Raw genomic sequence first — 17790 nt, forward strand, 5'->3', positions numbered from 1 at the left:
TTGTTACCTACTAATAAATATTACTTTTTAAATATCAGTTATGCTTGCACAATATAGCTCTTTTATAATATTTAAAACTATGTCATTATACTTTCTGTCACTGATGAAGAATATTCGTTATAACTTTTGTTTTGTATAAAAACCATTCTTTTTATATACAGCCAACGTAACGAAGAAAAGATTGTGTTCTTTAATCAAAAATTCGAAACGAAAGGAAGGGAAACGTGCCTAAGACGGTAAAATTTACGGTTGAGGAAGTTGTCTTCAACGCTTTTCTTATTACGGTAAACTTTTTGATTCCGCAGCTAAAGCCAGGTACGCGATGTTTGCGCTCATCTGGTGGAAGTAAAGTACACTTTGCTCAAGTCAGTGCACGCATGCGACCCTTGCGGTAGCGCGCAAGTCAAGAGCTTGTTAAACTCAACACGTCTCCTGTTGAGATGTCGCAAGTTGAAACACTAGCGAGCTATTTGCCTGTTTATAGCCACCTCTACATCTCTTTGCATGAATATATGGGAGTCCGTAAAAAGCAGTAAAAACTATTCTAATAGTCCTAATCCCTAGATTTCTAGACCAGCGTCCAGAGACCAGCATGCGCTCAAAAACTATATGTATAGTATTTTCATATTGGCGCTATGAGTCATCCAAATACTGGCATGATGTGTGTTGTTTTTCAACTTCTTCAACAAGTCAAGAAGCTTAAGTGCACATTATTTGTTTGGTTAACAAACATTTCAAAATGTGAGAAACTTGTCACGTTAAAGAGGTTTCCGCGTTTTCTGTTTGTAATAGGTTTAATAAAAAAAAGACTACTCAAAAAAGTTATTCATATACTCGTATTTGTTTTATAAACTATTAAATCAGTTAGGTTTTTATATAATTTGTTTAAATATTAGGTTATGTATTTCAGATGTGCTGAAATAAAGATACCATAACAATAATCAAAATAATTACAGTAAGAATGTAATTATGTCGCGCCATCGCGCCACCACGAGTCAAGCATTCAATGGACTTCAGACATCAGCCGACTCAATTTCAATAATCTTCATTAACGTTGACAGATATAAAACAGTACGTGCGATGTTTCCGAGCCCCGTCTAGAATAAACAATAAGGTTGCTCAAACTATTTATAAGTCCTCACACGCAATTTCGAACCATACGCAGCTTAGAATCAGACCTATTCGGTCTAATTCAAATTATGTTACAATTATTAATGAATTATCATATTATCTACTTAATGTGATTTATTAACTAAAATATTAACCTTCTTTTCAATTGCAACAAAACAATACACACAATAAAACTTAAAGCCCGTTAGAAATGTTATAAGTAAAAACCTAACTCTTTTGAATAAAATCGATTACCTCTGAGATGTGCTCCGTTCGAACTGGAGCACCGTTATCCGAATGTACGTAGTTGGATTCCAGAAGAGAATCGTGCTTTCAACCACAACTAAGCTTTTGTTAGCTCCAACGACCCGGCTAGAGCGGTTTACAAAGCGTTTGCGCAACCACAATGCATAACAGGCTATTATGTTTAATCGTTATTAAGATGCAATTACGAAAAAATGAACAATAAATTTAATAATGATTTTTAATATTATTCATCGCACTTAGTTTAAACTGAACTTGAACGTAAAAATAAAACAAAGAAATATATACATATTTTCAATTAAACTCCCGCTACTAAACGCAACTCCCAGAACTTCTTGTGTATAAGACGGACTTTTGTAAGATTCTAAGAAATAAAGTATCTAGTGAGGTAAAATGCAGTATCATAGGCCATTATATTAGCGGTTCGCTCTGTTCGAGACGTTATAATAGTGGCATGTCAGTTCCCGGGAGTGTTATGGCTTGTGACTGACAGCGGACTAACGGAAGAGCTTGATACTCGGTTCACAATTAGTGACTTGTGCCGTTACCACCGCATTGTCTGCCTCAATACTCAGTAATATTCCTTTGTGTACACCGAATGGAAGGTTCTCCGGCTATTTGGCGTTTAATGCACCAGCATTGTTCTAGTAATAAGTTGTTTAATGTCTTAAAACTGGCGGAAGTAAATACTGGTAACGTTTAGTTGGTATTATTAGCGAAATTAATTCATGGCGATATTTAAGGTAAATCATGTATGTATTACCCTAAAACCACAATAAAGCAGAAGATAATACAAAAGACCATATTTTCACAGCCCCTAACTATTTCAGTATGTTATTAAAGAATTTTCCTGATTGCTTATTGAAGTAGTCGTAATTGATACTCATAATAAATAATAGGTAACAGTTAACGAACGGTATTGTGCAAAAAGGGAACCTACACACAGGAAGTGGATCACCATGAATTGCAATGGCTTCCGGATTTTATCGTCCCTTAGTAGACATATTTCGTTTTAATTGTGTCATTATTTTATAATAACAATTAAATTTACGTAATTGTCTTTTTTCTTTTTCAAATAGTAGAATTAAGTAAAATAACCTTTGTCACATTCGACCTCTGATCTATGTTTATATAAAGTGCAGACTAATTTTGAAAATAAAAGTATCTAGCTCAACAGAGTCCGACGCGGATAAAAATAGAAATAGATTGAAACGGGAGACAAAGCGACTAAGAGAGAAAAGCGAATGTTGGTAATGTCCGGGCGAGTACTCGGTAGCAACCTTTGTAATCCAAAGCGACCTTGAGCTAAAATGTTAAATAGGCCTCACTTAAGATAAAACGTTATATTATATTCCTGTTGCCAATATTGGCCTTAACCCATGATATTGATCTAACCTCTTCATGACGTAAATGGCTGGAAACTTCTACATATCACCATTCAATTATACAAACATTTTTTTGTCAGTTTTTGATATATTGCCTGCCATCCATCACTGTCACATGTCCAGTATCCTTCACAAGTCTACACCCGAACGATCACCTTCTCTAACATTTGGAACGGAAGTCTAAGAAAAGTATAATTCTAGGTGCACTCAATACCTTCACAAGAGACTAGGCCAGTCTCTGCGTATATGGTGCTATAAAATCTTCGCTCGCATGCGTTGCATAGTCGAAACCAAATTTTAGTGGAGGCTTTCACTTATTTACCTAGTTTTTATTACGACAAAGATAAGCAACACTACATAACTGATACATTATAGCACAATTGAGGAAATGGGATTATTTTTCGAGCCGGATATTAAATTATAGCCGGTAAGAGTGAATATGGTGCGGGTTCTTTTGTGGTAATGCTTAATGTTGATTTGAGTATCCATTATAGTCACAAGGTTGTCTACATCGAGAGCCATAGGTTAATTTATACAAAAATCTTTTCGTTGTACATGATGCATGTAAAGCGCTTATAAGCCATTAACATAACAGATTTTGTCGGCTACAATCATTTAACATGATAATGGCTATCACAAGTATTAACTTAGTTAATCGGTTGAACGGACTTGAACACGTGGATGCGCACGCGCCGGCTCGGCGTAAGCGTAGGGGGACGCTTTTTGTTAGTGCTTCAGTGACATCGTACCTTTTTTATATTCTCGCATGTCCCACCGAACACCTGCCATAACCACCTGTGGTGATTCAGTATTCGGACGCAATGATAATAAAAAGGCAACGGATTTGGAGGACAGGCGGTCATTTGTGTGTGTGTGTGTGTGTGTGTGTGTGTGTGTGTGTGTGTGTGTGTGTGTATGCGTGTGCGTGTGTGTTTGTGTATTTTATGTCTTGTGCTTAGATGAAATGACGTTTTTTAAATATAATAATGCAAATGTATTCTAAATATTGTATTGATAACGTTTTTGATGATTTAAAATTTTCGTATTTTAAAAATAAATCAAATGCCAGTCGTATTCAATGATTTCACACGCTCATTTCATATGAGATACAAAATTAAAATTGATCAAAATAAATAAGTACAATGACAATTAATTAATAATTAAACTGTCTTCTCAGTCAGTCAGAAGCAATGTTTCTATGCTCGCTTTGGTCGAAATTAACGCTTGTCGATTCGATGTACGAGTATGTTATTAATTTTATCTATCTTTGTCAACTATTTTGCCAGGACAACTTAATAATACCACGTCATTAATACATTTACATCACCATAAGAGTAATTAATATCTTATCCATATCATTCCACCATTTCAGTTTCTGGCTTGAAAGTTGCCTTCGAAATCAATAAATATTTTATTTTATAAATTGACGTTTCTAAAATAATTTCGAAGCCTACTTGAATAAAGATGTATATATTTTTTTAGTTTAGAAAAGATATGCATTGGAATTGATTTCGAAACCAATCTTAGTAATGTATTATTTAGGAAAAAACAAATTAACGAATATAATATATACCGTTTTATACTACAATATTATGTTGTATGCTTATTGGCATTCCGCGTTCAGCACTGATTCGATTTCACAATGAACCATATTTAATACGGGGGCTGTAAATATCGGTTTCATATTACAGAAGCCGAAGCTCGCAGAATCGATTCGATATTGTTTTGTTGACCATGAACTCAAACCACCTCTTTCCGCTTCTATTTCACGGAAATATCTTGAAAAGTTGAAACTAGCAAAAACAACGTTTATCCGATGTAGCACCAAAAGCGATACGGCGTTAACACGGAAACTTAGGAAACGTAACCAGTATAATACTGGTTTGTACTGACTATAGAATATGATTTGAATATTTGGTCACTCAACTGATTTAATGAAACTATATTTTTCATGTCCATTTTTGATATTCGTTTATTATTACGTATGGAAATATGTATTGTTCGTATTTATCATGTCCAGTACTTCTACATCTTGTTAATATTAATTGGCCTTATGTATTCATTTATTTTCTTTTTCTTCTAAAATATAAGGAAAAAGTATGCTAAAAATCAGACATATATTTTATACTCCTAAAGACGTAATTATATAATAACGCGATTGAAAATTTACGTCTGACAGTAAATTCTTAAATGAAAAATATTTATTTACATAAGTTCGCTTTTAAGTTATCCTTTCAGCTGTGGTTGTTCTTAATTAAATTTTCTACTTTACCGCCTCGTTTATTGCGGGCTTCGTAAAATTGCTAATTTAGTTTATGTCTGACGTTGTATGACGAAGACCTGGTAATAAGTATTTTACGATCAAACATTCGCAACGTGGTTGTCTACATCCTCAACAATAATGCATTTGGTATCTCAAAAGAAAAGAGCAGCTGCATGCTGAACCCCTCTTTCAAATCATTGTCGAGCCAAGGGTCGTCCTACATAGGGACTTTGGGAGCAATAGCCAAGCAACAAAAAAATTAAGGCTGTTATCCAGGTACCCGCCAACATAGATCCATTGTATTTTTTCTATTTATCGTTTGGGTGGTTTTATAAGCACGCCTGATCAGATTTTTTTTTAATGGAGAACAACGTGATACATAGAAAACATGACAAAAGTTAAAACATAGTATTTAGAAATAGGAAACTGTAAACGTTATAGAAAAAGGCATTGCAAATATTGATGCTTAAAAACATTTTTCATATTCAAAAAAAGATATATAGTCACTTAATAATGCTTGAATATTTTTATGACGATAATTTTTTTAATCACATCGGGTGTCCACTCATTTACTGTTATTATAAAAAAATTACAATTACGTACTTGTACTTGTAAATTTTTAATAAATAATATAACGTTTTAATTACATTCCATTCCAATGAATGGAAAACTCTCGAAAATAACAAGGATCGTGACATACCTACTTTGTTTGAGTCCCTGAGAGGAATTATAGAGATTGGCCGAGTAGCGAATACTAAATCAATGATAAAAAGTATAATTTACATAATGATAAATGTGTTCGTTTTTAAGTTACAAATAAAATCATTTTAATAATAAAAGTTTACCAGGTCTATTTATAGAGGTACATAGAAGGCTAATAATTGAGCAATTTATAATGAATGTGTTGAAATACCTATAGTTTTATATTTTCCTAATACTTTTTGCGACTTGTATTGTAGACAGAGAGACACATTACTCTATGAGCACGCTGATATAACAAGGTGTGCAAAATACTCGTTTGTTGTGTGAACAGCTCCCTCGCACAGCTCCCCTTACTTAGTTGACGGACAGCCATTGGAAGTGCATTAAGCTATTAGTAAACAGTTAGTGTACACTCCGACAAGCAAGAGAATATCCATTATCAGTAAAATAGAACGACTTATATGCCTACAGTTACCACGACTTACTATAGATATACTGAGAATTTGCCATTGTTACAATCACGTAGTATTTATAGTTTTTGCGATTATGTTTAAATTAACATAATAAATTATTACAATAAATATACGCGTTTATTATTTATGTCTCCGAGTCGTGTTTCAGTTGTTATTGATATTGTCTTTTCGTCTAGATCAGGGCCAAGCAGTCACCGGCCGATTCGTTTCTTGCTCAATAGTCACTTCTCTTGTGTACTTTTTTCTTGCTCGTTTGATGACAAAGATGATGTCATACAAAGAATTCGATACTATAAATCATTCTCCTGATCTATAATAATGACACTCTACATCCGCTAACCTGTTATTGATGATCAACAATCAATAACATTACTAGAAAAGAAAAAAATATGTTTGACAGATCCATTTTTAGCAGTTAATTATGCAACACAACATTATAGGGTTAAATGTCGTAAAAAGGTAATGTTTGCGAAATCAGAAGATACCAGTAACGCTAAACATTAAAGTCGATCTAACGTATTTGTAGAAACTGTGGATGTTCGCGAGGCGGCATCGTCGCGCGGGCGCGTATCGATCGCGTTTGCCGCACCGCCGCGGCCTGCATACGAATACGAGAATCGTTCTTCGTTCCACCAGTCCCTTATCCAGCTACCGAAACGGGGTTAGAACCTGAGCCCTCGTTAGCACCGCGACCTTGCCGATTATTACATCAACATACGATTGTCCCACAAGTCATTTTTCACGGTTATTACTCCCTATCACTAAACAACCCTTTTGTCATAAAGAAATCCTCGATGTTATGACACCCAGTGGACGCTATAAAAATAAATTATGAAAGCTTTCCTCAATTTGTACGAACTCAAGGGGCGCGGTTTGATTCCATAAAAATTACAACACTAACAATAGGTTAACTTTAATAGTTACATAATCTACTCAGTTTTCAAAGTGTAAATATACATGTAATATATTCGATTTATACACTACTTACTTATATTCGATTTATACTTAACTAAAAGCGTTAACTATGTAATTGTGAGATAATAAATAGGTAAACTGAAAGGACAGTTAAATAGAATGTGAATACATCTATTACGATGCATCAAGAAAAAATTAATCGGAAAATCTAAAACGACTGCATTATATTTAACTTGTGGGTTTTTGTCTTAATTATACTTGGACGAGGGCGCTCCCTGAAAATTGGCGCAATTTTCCAGCCGAGAAGCCTACTTATTGCCTGGCAGAAATACTTTCATCATAACTGCCACGTTCTAAGTAGGCTGAATTTCAATTAAAGAAGTAATCACGAAAATAAAATATTATTGTATATTTCAAACGTTTTAGATTCCGTTTGATAAAATATCACAGATTGTTTTCATTCTAATATGCCACCGACATAAGTGAACAAACTAGGGTTATTATCTAATTAGTAGCCTCAAATAATTGGGAGTTAATCATTGGCGGAATAAGCTGATCAAAGACACGGAAATTAATCACTAGTCATCGACCGGTACTCGGAAATTGGTGATTCAGGTCGTCCAAAAAACTATAAATTGGTATTTTTCCCACAATGTATTATTCAGTAGAAAAAAAACACAAACGTAAATACTTAAATAGCAACTTGTTGCAGGCGGCTTTCTAGATACCAACGATTTTATAGCAGCGTGACCTAGAAAGAACTAACAACGTACTCATTTGTGATATGCACAAAAGTAACTGTACTCAGGGTTTCTATACAAATGTAAAATTATGAATAATTTGAGTTCAAGTAAAGACCATAAAGACCATAGTCTTACAGATCAATACGTCGACGCCAAGTGGTCGGTGGCGCAACGACATTTGTCGACCAGCTCGAGCTTCTATGATCGAAGCTTTTAACCAAAAAAACTTAGACGGAGTTCTTGTCCTCACGAAACGCGGCCTTATTAAGTGATTGCGTGCGATAGTACTATTTCCGACTGCAAAGGTGGATATAAAACCTATCTCAAATAATTTAAAAGATAGTTAATACATTATTTATATCGCAACCGGAAATTATTCATTAAAAGTAAGATCTGAATCATTGAAATACCTGTGAGACTATATCATTTTACACGAAAGAATTTAACTTAATTTATTCCGTAACTTTACCTACCTATTGAAGCAAGTCCGAGTCGATTGTACGTGATTCTTTCTAACAATACGATGGGCACGTGGATTTGGCGCAGCTGCCGCTGACAGTACGATATCCGTAAGTTTAGGCAGATGTTTCGATTAAAATTGCACATTTATTGATTTTTGCATAGCACTCGTTTCGTTGTACGTTCTTTTTCCTCTTTCTTTCATGTTAAAGGCATTCTTGATTATTATCTTATAATTAGTTAAATCTTGAAGTGTGAAACTTTACACTTATTTTTAGTACAGAAATAACGGAAAACCAGATAAACCGATTTCTTCCGTGACCGGATGAGCTCATAGGTGGGTCGCTGGTTTAGGGTTTGTCCATTGCATAAGTCTTGAGGACCAAACAACGTGCATGAACCGGTTTATAAGAAACGTGTTAGGAGGTCCTTGTATTTTTAAACATTACTCTAGTCTCCTGGACGAGATGTTTCGTACTAAACATAATGCGCCTTAAACAGTTAGTTCAACGAGCATCGGTCACTATTAATTTTTTGAAGAAATTTATTACTATTATGTATTTATAACGGTTTTTCTAAAATGTTTTTTTCACTAAAAACTTACCTTCAAGTAATTTTTATACTTCACTAAATATTTACGAAGTATGTTAGATATAACAATACTAATGATATTATTTCAATAATTTTGTTTAAAGTTCACGTTAAATTTATTTAAATAATAAATACCATTGAAGAAAATGAATAGTAAGAGAATTTATTTCAAAAAATTCTTTTGTCATTAGATCAACGTTTTTGTTTTCATCTTACCTGTTGTTGAAAAAGACCGGCGTCAATAAGCGCGGGATGAATAAAGAAGCCTTTAAGATTCACAAAAATCGGTTCCTTTTGAAAACGCACTATCACTAAAACCGTTGAAACACTAGATAGCGAAAATTCGAAGTAATCCACAGATGTAACGATGTATCAGATCAAGTGAAATCGAATGATTTTTACTAGAAGAGTATGTGTAGCGGACCGCAGCAGTGCATAGCCTCCAGCAGACTGGCGCGAGGTGGGTCGCTCCGCGCGGCGCGGTATCGCCGCTGAATCGCTCGCGCGGCGAGCGACGAAGCGACGCGACGTAACGCGCGCGCAGCGATTGCCATGTCACGGTCATCGTGCGGAACTCTCCCGAATAACCGTCGTCACTTTTAAATTTCTTTACACGAAAATACATAATAATGGAAAAATATGATACGTGTACTTGCCTAATTATACTTTTAAATAATACACAAACCACTGTCATTTAAACTATTAAATACTAGCGACCCGCCCCGGCTTCGCACGGGTGCAATGCTGATACTAACACATGGTTATTAACATAATAACAACAACATTCAAATATGCGTTGTTAGATTACACGGTGTTACAGAATGCGTTGAAGAAATAAAGGTTCACTGCTCGTTCCCCGAAGGTGATAACGTGATAATATATAGCCTATATGTTGACCCAACTTCTTAATAATATTCATGTCAAATTTGAAGTAAATCCATGCAGTACTTTTTGAGTTTATCCGGGACATACATACAGACAAACGGACAAAAATTTTAAAAACTATATTTTTGGCTTCGGTATCGATTGTAGATCACACCCCAAGTATTCTTTTATAAAAATATTCAATGTACTGACTGACTACTGAATGACTTTCCTACCATTTTATTATATGTATAGATTAAGAATAATAATGTAAGTAAATTGAATGTAACATTGTAACTACGAAGAATGAGTATTATCCATATAAGTACACTATTACAAAAACACTTGTAACCTACGTGAAGAATGCTTATAAAAAAAAATTAAAGGCTTAGTTTTGGTTTGAACTGTTAAATGACTAAGGGGATTCGGCATGTATCTTTACTAATAAGTCATTGATAACAATAGTAATAAAAAACTTCAAATTCCTTTAACAACTAATTTGACTAAGTATACCTATTTATTTATTTATTCCTCTTTTGTTATGATGTCCTCTAATATTAAACTTAGTTAATTTGAAATTATTAACAATATAATAATAATATATGACGCGTTAAATGTTTTGTAAAATATGTTTTTTTTTTTAAATTGAGTTGGGAAAGAAAGTGTTACAAAAAATAATATTCATTAATATTTTACAAAAATGTCAAGTTAAAGAAACACACAAAAATGTCAAGTGTTCTGTAAAAGTCAAGTGTCCTAAGTCTTACCGTAAACATTCTAATAGAAAAACGAAATTCTGTGGAAACAAATAATAAGACAAAATAACTGAAAATAATTGCGTTTGCTCGCAAACGAAAAAACCGTCTTCAATTACATCAACAAGTAATACAACGCCAACGTAGGTATAGACGAAAAAATTGTCAAGTAAATACGGGTTATTAAGAATTCCTCAAAAAATATTTACCATATCTAGATTAAATTAAAATGTGACTACATGACAAACACCACCTTTCGATTAAAAAAAGAAACGATAACCGAATTGATAACCTTCTCCTTTTTGGCAGTCTGTTAATAAAGCGCACCTGAGTATTTTTTCGCGAGTGAAAAATTAAAAGGTAGGTATGATTTTTTAGTAGCAACAGTTATTTTTTTCGTTTTCGGTGTAATAACGTAACACCTAAGCTTCACTTCATTTGAAAGTTATACTTATTTCCGGTTAAGTATATTTTGTTTCACACCGTTTCCAAGAGACAAACGATGTGGTTTGAAATTCGGGGTAGATGAATTAATTACGGGTATAGTTCGCGTCATGTAAAAAGAACGCTGGCCTTGAAGCTGCGCAGAAGCGATTTATCGGTCTATTTGGTGGTACGGGTAGGGGGACGGGAGTGTTTATCATGTGTCGCATGCTTGCCGGTGTGCTATTGGTTGACAGCGGTTGACAGTTCGACGTCGACTCAAATTATTATCGCGCACAAAAGTTTTAATTTACAAAATTCTCCATTTACTATTTATTTCACTAAAAAACAATTATCAATTTATCATTTTAAACACATAAAAACTATTAAGATACGAATATCGAGATTACAGATTATTATTATTTTTGAATACGACATTTCAATAACTAAAAAAATTTGTTATTGCTTTTGTTTAAAAAAAAATTGTGATTTTGTAAAGTGATAATTATTATACTTATTTAGTCCGAATAATTCGCACTGGTATTTCTAGTATTTTTTAATGTACCTACCAATAACCATTATACGAAGCCGCGAGTGAAAGCCTAATTAAAAAATAAAACAGTAGTACTTGTGCGCGAGTATACCCATGCGCAAACGCACCCCCTCCAGTTTCTTTCAGCGTTCTTTTTACATGACGCGAACTATAGCCGTAAGCTGACACCCGGTTGACTGCCCCACCTTCCGCCATTAAATTAGCATGTGACGCGTATAACAATTAGAATGTCATACTTATTTAATTATTATTTATAAAGTTATAATGTTATTAGACTCGGCTGTGATGGTTTAAATTATTTACAGGAGTTGATATCTCAAGCTCATTTATTTCACACTTATTTTAACGGTTTGTTAAATTAAGCGACTACAGGCAAAATCAAGGCACCCATATTCTATGGAATAAAGGCCTAATAACCTAAATAATAATAATTAATAACCTATTAAAAAAGTGTATTTTCCATTTTTTATATACAAAGTCAATTTGGTATCAGTCTTGGATGAAACTTCTTAAGAAACGTTATGATTTGAAACTCTGAAACGAAAATGCCTCATGATGAAGATACAAATACATAAATTTACATGACACAATGACACAAAATACATTACACAGTATTTTATATTCTCGGTGAAAAATATCTCTCATATGCTACTTTTCAGAAGTTTTACTTCTGCCGTGTTTGAATTGCACACCTCACTTTTTTTGTGTATATAAATAGTTATCGGTAAATCTACAAGCGAGAATAGGCGTTGAAAAAAAAACGATGTTGCGTAAAAAGCCATTCAATAGTCATCTTTCTCGTCATTCTTTGTTGAACAATGTCAATAACCGGTATGACACTGCAAAAATTCCATTTATTCTAGATCTGATAGATTTAGCTCAAAACTGTGAGAAAATCGTTTTAAGATATCACTTGCATTGATTTAATTGTTTTTGACTAGCTCATTAGAGCATCCTGCTCTCTGCTCCAAAGGTTGTGGGTTCACTTCCCATCTCGAGTCTGTGTGTATTATTTGTTTGTCTATTAATCGAACAAAATACATCTTTAGCTATATTATACATTTATATCAGTCGGTTGTCACCTAGAACACAGCTATTAAGTTGCTTATTTAAGGAATAGACGACCGCGTGTATATTAAATATATTTTATTTATGTCATTCAACATATCACAAGAATCAAATATAAACGTATAACTCTTTTTTAAGACGTTAATGGATAATTTTGTAGGGCAAGGTTCACATCATCATCTACAATAACATCCCGTAGACGTCTTTACATTCTTCACCTACCCTTTTAACCTTTTTAACCGACTTCCAAAAAAGGACGAGGTTCTCAATTCGACTGTATTTTTTTTTTATGTATGTTACATCAGAACTTTTGACCGGGTAGACCGATTTCGACAAATTTTGTTTTAATCGAAAGGTGGTGTGTGCCAATTGGTCCCATTTAAATTTATTTGAGATCTAACAACTACTTTTCGAGTTATATCTAATAATGCGTTTTTACTTGACGCCTTTTTCGTCGACCTATGTTGTATTATACTGCATAACTTTCTACTGGATGTATCGATTTTGATAATTCTTTTTTTGTTGGAAAGGGGATATCCCTAGTTTGGTACCATGATAAGGAAACCAGGATCTGATAATGGGATCCCAGATAAATCGAGGGAAACTCTCGAAAATCCGCAATAACTTTTTACTGGGTGTACCGATTTTGATAATTTTTAATTTAATCGAAAGCTGATGTTTATCATGTGGTCACATATAAATTTTATTGAGATCTGATAACTACTTTTTGAGTAATCTTTGACGCGTAGTTGCTTGACTATTTTTTCGTCGATCTACGTTGTATTACTTGTCGATGTAATTGAAGTGGTTTTTTTTCGTTTGCGAGCAAACACAATTATGTTTATGTCAAAAAAGTATTAAACAAAGCATATTTCGCTATGAATAAATTAACCTCAATCATAAAAAGGCGTGGATCTAATATGTGTTAGTTTTTGGCACGATTTTACACCAAAAGGCGAATACTGCAAGTGTACATAATAAATTTTGGAAATGACCACTTTTAATTTAATACAATTAAGTAATAAGTAACTGCTTTTTAGTTTTAACACAAATTAGAATGATTGAAATATTTAGACACTTTTGAAATGTTAAAAATGTCTGTCTTCCCTGATCCTACTTCGTCACTGTAGGCGTGTAACATACCTTTTAAGATAATTGTTTTTATTGCTATAACTGGAACTAAGAAATCATTTTCTCTCCGAAGCGATAAACCTCTCATAATTGTTGTGCTGTCGATGTGTGCGTGCGTGCGTGCGTGCGTGTGTGTGGTTTTTTTTCACTTTATCACAATTGCGTCTATGAGTCCCGCGGTAACATCATTTCTCACCACCATGGGTAGACTGGTAGAGATCTCTTACAGAGATAAGTTCGCCCTTGCCAACATCCTTTGTAAAAATGACTTGTAATTGTGTTTTTTTTAAAGTGCAATATGTAATACAAATGACATGGCCAATTTTTGTGTGGGCGTTCGAACTTAGTGTACACCGATGACTTTTGGTGTTATAAACTCGTGATAATAGGCACATTAAATTGTTATTACAATAGACTAGACGTTAACATTTAAGAGTATTGGTTATGATTTAAAAAATTGGGCGCTTTCAAACAGTGAACAGTTTCGAACTATTATAGACTACAGTAAACTGATATCTATACTAATATTATAAAGAGGTAAAGTTTATAACTTTGTTTGTATGTAGGGGGTAATCTTCGCAAATACTGATCCGATCATGAAAATTCTTTCACTAACAGAAAGCTACACTATTCAGGCGTGACATAGGCTATATTTTATTGCAATTGAACAAAAATTCAGTAAAGAAGAAAAAGATTAAAATATAATATCAAAATGGTAAATAAACTAGCGCCATCTATCGCTATTAGAAAACAATTTATTAGTCTTTCGACCTTATTAATTTAGTCTTATTTTAGTCTATCGACGACGGTTTCTCGATTTTTGATAGATGGCGTTGGAGCAACATATTATTTATTTAAGTGCTATAAAATTTGTTCTTTAAAGTAGGTATGTTATTTGGTTCTGTAATTTAAAATAATAAATACACTGGAGCAACATATTATTTATTTAAGTGCTATAAAATTTGTTCTTTAAAGTATGTTATTTGGTTAATATAATAATAATTAACGTCCAACGAAGTAGGCACGGGTCGACTAGTAGTTATTAATAGGCATTTAAACGAGATAAAAGCCACCTTCTCATCGGTCGTATCCCTTTTATTGCAAAGGTAAGGGAAACAAAATTAAAAAAAAAGAGTAAAAATTAATATTTATTTTATTTTCAAAAGCACGGATCAAAAATATTAGAGAATAATCGCAAAAACAAACACAGTAGGTACAACGAATGCAAGCGCAGCGAAGAAACGAACGGCAGTCCAATCAAAATCGTAACATTGCCACTTGACATAGACTATGACACATTGTCAAGCCCGTAAACACGTTCCATTTTATGTGTTATGTTGCAGAATGTGGGAATTAAATTAAATAATACTCATATTAACATTGTTATTTTAATACATTTTACCTGAGGTAGGGCACAGCAGGAATTTCCTGCTCAAAATATGGAGCAGCCCGACTGGGCTAGTACCTCGACCTTACAGAAGATCACAGCTAAATAATACTGTTTTCAAGCAGTATTGTGTTCCTGTTGGTGAGTAGGTGACCAGAACTCCTGGGGGGGATTGGGGATTTGGTCGGCAACGCGCTTGCAATGCTTCTGGTGTTGCAGGCGTCTATAGGCTACGGTAAACTCTTACCATCAGGTGAGCCGTACGCTTGTTTGCCGACCTGGTGATATAAATTTTTTTTTTCATTTATTGAATGAAAAAATATCAATAAAGACAGTTTTAATATTAATAAAATGATCCTAATAAAAGCATTTGTTATCTAAAAACGTGTCTACATTAATAATACGCATGATGAGGAACGTCCATTATTTTCAATAGATTTCTCTATAGTACCAGTGGCGTAGCGTAGCGGTAGGGGCGGCCCGCCCCGGGTGGCACTTTTTAAGGGGCGGCAAAATTTAACAATACTTAAATAATAAAAATATTTAGTAAATAGGTATTTGAACCATTTTACATTATTCTTATCGCAACTACAAATTCGGACCGATTAAAAGGACCACGGAATTTTTCATTACTTATTTTGTGGTGAACTCGGGGAATCCCTTTTCTTTTAATGATATTTTTAGCGACTCTCAACGTGTGGGAATGGCTCGTTTATGACTAATAATCAGCTACCTTTATATACCCTTTGTAATCTGTGAAAATGAATTCTATTACATACAAAGTGTAAGGGACAGCTTTATAAACTTTTTTATTGAAAATATAACATATACAATGCAAAATAATGACTGTTCTTGTCGAAAAGTTCTCTATAATAAAGTATGTAATGTACATATATATAATACATTAAATTGAAATACCTAAATAAGAGGGCAGCCGACAACCACGCTACGCCACTGAGGAATTAGGCAGTCCTCTGGTGTGCACACGCCCTGATTAGATTACAGATACAGAGTAAGCTAATAAGCCTATTAAATATCGTTTATGAAAAATTTCCACTGTAGGCTTATTTTTCATTTCATCAAAAAAAAAAAAATTAAACTTATAACGCGGCTTTGCTACTGGACGCTAGATGGCATTTTTTTTTTAAATAGCTAATTTGTTGACAATGAATTAAAAAAAAATCGTTTAATTTGTATTGATGGAATTCAATGTAAAATGTTTAATTTTATATTTTTTATACACGTTACTTTAAATTTGTATCACTATATGTACAACTCAACATTTATTACATGAGGAATATTTGCAACAGTGCCATCTTGTATTGTTCAGGAATTTTTTTTAACCTTTAAGTATGGACGTGGAGTCTCACAGGCTACTCGATGTTTTCGTTTTCCTAGTTTCACCTATTTGCCCTAACTCCCAGCGGTTGAGCGGCTTAGTAGCTTTTGTTTTAGTTGTAAAACTACCAACGAGAGAGGAGTTTGCGTCTTCCAATGAATATCACCAAAATTATGACCATCAAAATATTGACCGGAGCCTGTCAGGCTACACGTCCATTTTTGCCCTATGATATACTTTACAAGAGCGATTACGTTTGTATCAGATTTTGAAGTACAAAATGTCAAAAAACAATAAAGCCGGTAGTTCGAAATCAAAACGACCATCTACGAGTTCTGTTCAGGACCCTGTGAGAAAAAATTTTGTGCAGGAGATCCACTTTTGTGGTGAAGTGAGTTAGTTGCTATTAGCTTCGGATCAGTCTGACAATGAAGAGAGTACTGAAGATTTTTTTTATATTGGAGTCCAAACTGATACGAAATCATGAAAGTGGCAGTGATGGTGACCAGGACCAAGACATAGGAGAAGAATCTTGTAGTTATAGAGACAGCCTATGGTGTTGCTATATCGTGTCCTAGACTTGAGTACCATGAATGCGTACATCTTATATAAGATGCACCAAACAAAAGCTGCGGAAAGAGATTTAAAAAATTAGTACATGTGCTTGTGGTGCCTTATGTGCAAAGACGTTTTATAAATACACGACTGCCAGGAGAGCTGAGGTTGACCATGACTCTAGTTTTAGGTAATTATATGGTTACAGAAGATGTCTAGAATCAAGAAACCAGTCAAGGAACCAGAAGAGCATATAAAATCTGTTCCACGAATAAACATAGGATGATTACCCATGTTTGTATTGGGTGCAACAAACCTGTGTGTCTCCAATGTTCTAGACCTTTGTGCACTGACTGCCAATAAATTTACGTTATTTGACTGTTGTCAATTTTTTTTATATTTGTTATATGAAGTAGTTCTTTTGTGTTTTTGGTTTTTTATACATTACATTTTGAGAAAAAAAGACTTATTTTGTTATAGGAATAAGTTTGGCTGCTTTTATTACCTAAAAATGTAACCTAAGTAGATTTCGATCGAAAAGAGCCATAATTTTGGATTTTTAATATTTTTATAATTTTTTAAATAAAATTTGATTATATAAGCACGTTATTTAATTGCTAAACTACATAACTTTAAAATGTAATTAGTTTTAAAGCGATCTTATATCATATTCTCCAAAAAAATTTTGTGTGTATATAGGAGCCTGTGAGACTACACGTCCACAGTAGTGTTAAGAAAAAATGACGTCCATACTTAAAGGTTAAACACGGTCTTTGTTTAAAGTTGTACATCTAGCTAACAAAAGATGGC

At 33.8% G+C, this 17790-nt stretch overlaps 2 protein-coding genes across 2 annotated transcripts in view; one reads left to right on the top strand and one right to left on the bottom strand.

The window, feature by feature from the left end:
• The window catches only part of LOC123669573 (protein unzipped), a 28707-nt gene extending 19347 nt beyond the window's left edge, over positions 1-9360 (bottom strand). Inside the window, exon 1 of the mRNA XM_045603174.1 lies at positions 9122-9360. The gene's annotated coding sequence lies outside the window, so the exon portion shown is untranslated. The remainder of the gene's footprint in view (positions 1-9121) is intronic.
• Positions 1-17790, top strand: part of LOC123669572 (mitoguardin) — a 66876-nt gene that overhangs the window by 38993 nt on the left and 10093 nt on the right. The window lies entirely within an intron of this gene.

This window comes from Melitaea cinxia, chromosome 3 (genome assembly GCF_905220565.1).
Source record: "Melitaea cinxia chromosome 3, ilMelCinx1.1, whole genome shotgun sequence".
Classification (NCBI taxonomy): Eukaryota; Metazoa; Arthropoda; class Insecta; order Lepidoptera; family Nymphalidae; genus Melitaea; species Melitaea cinxia.